The sequence below is a fragment of the Nothobranchius furzeri genome, unplaced genomic scaffold (genome assembly GCF_043380555.1).
Source record: "Nothobranchius furzeri strain GRZ-AD unplaced genomic scaffold, NfurGRZ-RIMD1 Scf066, whole genome shotgun sequence".
In the NCBI taxonomy this organism is placed as follows: Eukaryota; Metazoa; Chordata; class Actinopteri; order Cyprinodontiformes; family Nothobranchiidae; genus Nothobranchius; species Nothobranchius furzeri.
This window is the reverse complement of record NW_027223083.1, coordinates 80,001-87,163: the sequence shown is the minus strand read 5'-3', so window position 1 is coordinate 87,163 and position 7,163 is coordinate 80,001.

The following is a 7,163-nucleotide window of genomic DNA, read 5'->3' as shown; positions in this document are numbered from 1 at the left end:
AGACCTGGGTCGGACCTGGTCTGCAGCAGGGCTCAGCAGCCTCCAGAAGCTGACGGCAGTGTGTGTTTAGTTCCCTGCGGGGTGGAGGAGCAGAAACCTGGGTCGGACCTGGCCCGCAGCAGGGCCCATTAGCTTCCAGAAGCTGATGGCAGTGTGTGTTTAAGTCCTAGTGGGCTGCAGGAGCTGAAACCTGGGTCGGACCAGGTCTGCAGCAGGGCCCATCACCATCCAGAAGATGATGGCAGTGTGTCTTTACTTCCCTGCGGGGTGGAGGAGCAGAAACCTGGGTCGGACCTGTTCTGCAGCACCGCTCAGCAGTCTGCAGAAGCTGATGGCAGTGTGTGTTTAAGTCCCAGGGGGGTGGGAGAGCCATAACGCGGGTCGGACCTTGTCCACAGCAGAGCTCAGCAGCCAGCAGAAGCTGATGGCAGTGTGTCTGTAATCCCCTGCGGGGTGGAGGAGCAGAAACCTGGGTCGGACCTGGTGTATAGCAGAGCTCAGCAGCCTCCAGAAGCTGATGGCAGTGTGTGTTTAATTCCTAGTGGGGTGCAGGAGCTGAAACCTGGGTCGGACCTGGTGTATAGCAGAGCTCAGCAGCCTCCAGAAGCTGATGGCAGTGTGTGTTTGATCCCCTGCGGGGTGGGAGAGCTGAAACCTGGGTCGGACCTGGTCTGCAGCAGGGACCATTACCACTCAGAAGCTGATGGCAGTGTGTCTTTAGGTCCCTGCGGGGTGGAGGAGCTGAAAGCTGGGTCGGACCTGGTCTGTAGCAGGGCTCAGCAGCCTCCAGCAGCTGATGGCAGTGTGTGTTTAAGTCCCTGCGGGGTGGGAGAGCTGAAACCTCGGTCGGACCTGGTCTATAGCAGGGCCCATCACCCTCCAGTTGCAGATGGCAGTGTGTGTTTAGTTCCCTGCGGGGTGGGAGAGCTGAAACTTGGGTCGGACCTGGTCTGCATCAGGGCTCAGCAGCCTCCAGAATCCGATGGCAGTGTGGGTTTAAGTCCATGCGGGGTGCAGGAGCAGAAACCTGGGTCGGACCTGGTCTATAGCAGGCCTCAGCAGCATCCAGAAGCTGATGGCAGTGTGTCTTTAATTCCCTGCGGGGTGGGAGAGCTGTAACCTGGGTCGGACCTGGCCTGCAGCGGAGCTCAGCAGCCTCCAGAAGCTGATGGCAGTGTGTCTTTAATTCCCTGCGGGGTTGAGGAGCAGAAACCTGGGTCGGACCTGGTCTGCAGCAGGGCCCATCACCATCCAGAAGCTGATGGCTGTGTGTGTTTAAGTCCCAGGGGGGTGGGAGAGCCATAACCTGGGTCGGACCTGGTCTGCAGCAGGGCTCAGCAGCCTCCAGTTGCAGATGGCAGTGTGTGTTTAGTTCCCTGCGGGGTGCAGGAGCTGAAACCTGGGTCGGACCTGGTCTATAGCAGAGCTCAGCAGCCTCCAGAAGCTGATGGCAGTGTGTCTTCAATTCCCTGCGGGGTGCAGGAGCTGATACCTGGGTCGGACCTGGTCTGCAGCAGGGCCCATCACCATCCAGACGCTGATGGCAGTGTGTGTTTAAGTCCTAGTGGGCTGCAGGAGCTGAAACCTGGGTCGGACCTGCTCTATAGTAGAGCTCAGCAGCCTCCAGAAGCTGATGGCAGTGTGTCTTTAAGTCCCTGCGGGGTGGGATAGCTGAAACCTGGGTCGGACCTGGTCTGCAGCAGGGCCCATCACCATCCAGACGCTGATGGCAGTGTGTGTTTAAGTCCTAGTGGGCTGCAGGAGCTGAAACCTGGGTCGGACCTGCTCTATAGTAGAGCTCAGCAGCCTCCAGAAGCTGATGGCAGTGTGTCTTTAAGTCCCTGCGGGGTGGGATAGCTGAAACCTGGGTCGGACCTGGTCTGCAGCAGGGCCCATCACCCTCCAGAAGCTGTTGGCAGTGTGTCTTCCATTCCTAGTGGGGCAGGGGAGCAAAGACCTGGGCAGAGGAGCGCCTGTCTGCATCCGATCCGGCCCCTCAGCAGCCCGCCGTGAGCCTTAGAGAACCCCCCCCCCCCCCCCCCCAGCGGGCTCCAGGAACCGGGCCCTGCGTCGGACCCAGCTCAGGCAGGCCCTCCCTCGGGCCCTGCAGCAGGTGGCCCCGTCTATGCAGTCGAAAACCCCGCGAAAATCGGTGTAGAAACGCCCGAGAGGCGTGGTGCGGTTCCCCCGGCCGGTACCGGGTCCGGACCGGTCCGGAAGTCCACCCAGAACACTGCCTGGGGCTTCTGGGCGGCTCCCCAGGCGCAGGCAGTCGAAAACCGCGTGAAAATCGGTTCAGAATTGACAAAACGGCGACCTCGTCGCTCCAAAAACTAAGTCCAAACTAAGCCTTTCGCTTATCGCTTAACGCTTAAGGCGGTCGGCCTTATGGCCAGTAAATGAAAAGTGCCTGCGCCCCTGGAGGTTTTGGAAGGTGCGAGCGATGACCATGCTCGGGTTAGTAGGTGAGGCCATCGGAAAACCAGCGTGAGTTGGCGGGTTTGGGTGGCAATCTATTCCAGGCAGAGTCGACTATCTCTGGGCATCAATTTTGGGATTTTTCCGGCTCTGGTTCTGGGAGAAACGCAGGGGCAAAGTGCACGAGCCGCGGCCGATTTTGGTGGCCTGTCCCTGGGCACAAAGTCTGAGGAGTGTGGGCCTGGTTCTCCGAAAAATACCAGTCTGCTGGAGCTCACTCCCATGGCTCCAGGGGGCACGGCACACCCCCCGGTAGCCGACCAAAGTGCTCTACTCGGGCCAGACTCGGACCCACGACCCGGGGTGAGAACCACAACTACTGGTCATCCTTTTGACCTCCAGGGGGCGCGGCAGAGCCTCCCCAGTCCGACGCAAGTGCCCCACTTGGGCCATACTCAGACCCACGGCCCGGGGCGAGAACCACAACTACTGGTCATCCTTTAGACCTCCAGGGGGCCCGGCACAGCCTCCCTAGACCGACACAAGTGCTCCACTTGGGCTGTACTCTGACCCAAGTCCCGGTGCGAGAACCACAACTACTGGTCATCCTTTAGACCTCCAGGGGGCCCGGCACAGCCTCCCTAGGCCGACACAAGTGCTCCACTTGGGCTATACTCTGACCCAAGTCCCGGGGCGAGAACCACAACTACTGGTCATCCTTTTGACCTCATGGTCATCCTTTAGATCTCCAGGGGGCCCGGCACAGCCTCCCTAGGCCGACACAAGTGCTCAACTTGGGCTATACTCTGACCCAAGTCCCGGGGCGAGAACCACAACTACTGGTCATCCTTTAGACCTCCAGGGGGCACGGCACACCCCCCGGTAGCCGACCAAAGTGCTCTACTCGGGCCAGACTCGGACCCACGACCCGGGGTGAGAACCACAACTACTGGTCATCCTTGAGACCTCCAGGGGGCCCGGCACAGCCTCCCTAGTCCGACACAAGTGCTCCACTTGGGCTATACTCTGACCCAAGTCCCGGGGCGAGAACCACAACTACTGGTCATCCTTTAGACCTCCAGGGGGACCGGCACAGCCTCCCTAGACCGACACAAGTGCACCACTTGGGCCATACTCTGACCCAAGTCCCGGGGCGAGAACCACAACTACTGGTCATCCTTTTGACCTCATGGTCATCCTTTAGACCTCAAGGGGGCACGGCAGAGCCTCCCTAGTCCGACACAAGTGTCCCACTTGGGCCATACTCAGACCCACGGCCCGGGGCGAGAACCACAACTACTGGTCATCCTTTAGACCTCCAGGGGGCCCGGCACAGCCTCCCTAGTCCGACGCAAGTGCTCCACTTGGGCTGTACTCTGACCCAAGTCCCGGGGCGAGAACCACAACTACTGGTCATCCTTTAGACCTCCAGGGGGCACGGCACAGCCTCCCTAGTCCGACACAAGTGCTCCACTTGGGCTATACTCTGACCCAAGTCCCGGGGCGAGAACCACAACTACTGGTCATCCTTTTGACCTCATGGTCATCCTTTAGACCTCCAGGGGGCCCGGCACAGCCTCCCTAGGCCGACACAAGTGCTCCACTTGGGCTATACTCTGACCCAAGTCCCGGGGCGAGAACCACAACTACTGGTCATCCTTTTGACCTCATGGTCATCCTTTAGACCTCCAGGGGGCCCGGCACAGCCTCCCTAGTCCGACACAAGTGCTCCACTTGGGCTATACTCTGACCCAAGTCCCGGGGCGAGAACCACAACTACTGGTCATCCTTTTGACCTCATGGTCATCCTTTAGACCTCCATGGGGCACGGCAGAGCCTCCCTAGGCCGACACAAGTGCTCCACTTGGGCTATACTCTGACCCAAGTCCCGGTGCGAGAACCACACCTACTGGTCATCCTTTAGACCTCCAGGGGGCACGGCACAGCCTCCCTAGTCCGACACAAGTGCTCCACTTGGGCTATACTCTGACCCAAGTCCCGGGGCGAGAACCACAACTACTGGTCATCCTTTTGACCTCATGGTCATCCTTTAGACCTCCAGGGGGCCCGGCACAGCCTCCCTAGGCCGACACAAGTGCTCCACTTGGGCTATACTCTGACCCAAGTCCCGGGGCGAGAACCACAACTACTGGTCATCCTTTTGACCTCATGGTCATCCTTTAGACCTCCAGGGGGCCCGGCACAGCCTCCCTAGTCCGACACAAGTGCTCCACTTGGGCTATACTCTGACCCAAGTCCCGGGGCGAGAACCACAACTACTGGTCATCCTTTTGACCTCATGGTCATCCTTTAGACCTCCAGGGGGCCCGGCACAGCCTCCCTAGACCGACACAAGTGCTCCACTTGGGCTGTACTCTGACCCAAGTCCCGGTGCGAGAACCACAACTACTGGTCATCCTTTAGACCTCCAGGGGGCCCGGCACAGCCTCCCTAGGCCGACACAAGTGCTCCACTTGGGCTATACTCTGACCCAAGTCCCGGGGCGAGAACCACAACTACTGGTCATCCTTTTGACCTCATGGTCATCCTTTAGATCTCCAGGGGGCCCGGCACAGCCTCCCTAGGCCGACACAAGTGCTCAACTTGGGCTATACTCTGACCCAAGTCCCGGGGCGAGAACCACAACTACTGGTCATCCTTTAGACCTCCAGGGGGCACGGCACACCCCCCGGTAGCCGACCAAAGTGCTCTACTCGGGCCAGACTCGGACCCACGACCCGGGGTGAGAACCACAACTACTGGTCATCCTTGAGACCTCCAGGGGGCCCGGCACAGCCTCCCTAGTCCGACACAAGTGCTCCACTTGGGCTATACTCTGACCCAAGTCCCGGGGCGAGAACCACAACTACTGGTCATCCTTTAGACCTCCAGGGGGACCGGCACAGCCTCCCTAGACCGACACAAGTGCACCACTTGGGCCATACTCTGACCCAAGTCCCGGGGCGAGAACCACAACTACTGGTCATCCTTTTGACCTCATGGTCATCCTTTAGACCTCAAGGGGGCACGGCAGAGCCTCCCTAGTCCGACACAAGTGTCCCACTTGGGCCATACTCAGACCCACGGCCCGGGGCGAGAACCACAACTACTGGTCATCCTTTAGACCTCCAGGGGGCCCGGCACAGCCTCCCTAGTCCGACGCAAGTGCTCCACTTGGGCTGTACTCTGACCCAAGTCCCGGGGCGAGAACCACAACTACTGGTCATCCTTTAGACCTCCAGGGGGCACGGCACAGCCTCCCTAGTCCGACACAAGTGCTCCACTTGGGCTATACTCTGACCCAAGTCCCGGGGCGAGAACCACAACTACTGGTCATCCTTTTGACCTCATGGTCATCCTTTAGACCTCCAGGGGGCCCGGCACAGCCTCCCTAGGCCGACACAAGTGCTCCACTTGGGCTATACTCTGACCCAAGTCCCGGGGCGAGAACCACAACTACTGGTCATCCTTTTGACCTCATGGTCATCCTTTAGACCTCCAGGGGGCCCGGCACAGCCTCCCTAGTCCGACACAAGTGCTCCACTTGGGCTATACTCTGACCCAAGTCCCGGGGCGAGAACCACAACTACTGGTCATCCTTTTGACCTCATGGTCATCCTTTAGACCTCCATGGGGCACGGCAGAGCCTCCCTAGGCCGACACAAGTGCTCCACTTGGGCTATACTCTGACCCAAGTCCCGGTGCGAGAACCACACCTACTGGTCATCCTTTAGACCTCCAGGGGGCACGGCACAGCCTCCCTAGTCCGACACAAGTGCTCCACTTGGGCTATACTCTGACCCAAGTCCCGGGGCGAGAACCACAACTACTGGTCATCCTTTTGACCTCATGGTCATCCTTTAGACCTCCAGGGGGCCCGGCACAGCCTCCCTAGGCCGACACAAGTGCTCCACTTGGGCTATACTCTGACCCAAGTCCCGGGGCGAGAACCACAACTACTGGTCATCCTTTTGACCTCATGGTCATCCTTTAGACCTCCAGGGGGCCCGGCACAGCCTCCCTAGTCCGACACAAGTGCTCCACTTGGGCTATACTCTGACCCAAGTCCCGGGGCGAGAACCACAACTACTGGTCATCCTTTTGACCTCATGGTCATCCTTTAGACCTCCAGGGGGCCCGGCACAGCCTCCCTAGACCGACACAAGTGCTCCACTTGGGCTGTACTCTGACCCAAGTCCCGGTGCGAGAACCACAACTACTGGTCATCCTTTAGACCTCCAGGGGGCCCGGCACAGCCTCCCTAGGCCGACACAAGTGCTCCACTTGGGCTATACTCTGACCCAAGTCCCGGGGCGAGAACCACAACTACTGGTCATCCTTTTGACCTCATGGTCATCCTTTAGATCTCCAGGGGGCCCGGCACAGCCTCCCTAGGCCGACACAAGTGCTCAACTTGGGCTATACTCTGACCCAAGTCCCGGGGCGAGAACCACAACTACTGGTCATCCTTTAGACCTCCAGGGGGCACGGCACACCCCCCGGTAGCCGACCAAAGTGCTCTACTCGGGCCAGACTCGGACCCACGACCCGGGGTGAGAACCACAACTACTGGTCATCCTTGAGACCTCCAGGGGGCCCGGCACAGCCTCCCTAGTCCGACACAAGTGCTCCACTTGGGCTATACTCTGACCCAAGTCCCGGGGCGAGAACCACAACTACTGGTCATCCTTTAGACCTCCAGGGGGACCGGCACAGCCTCCCTAGACCGACACAAGTGCACCACT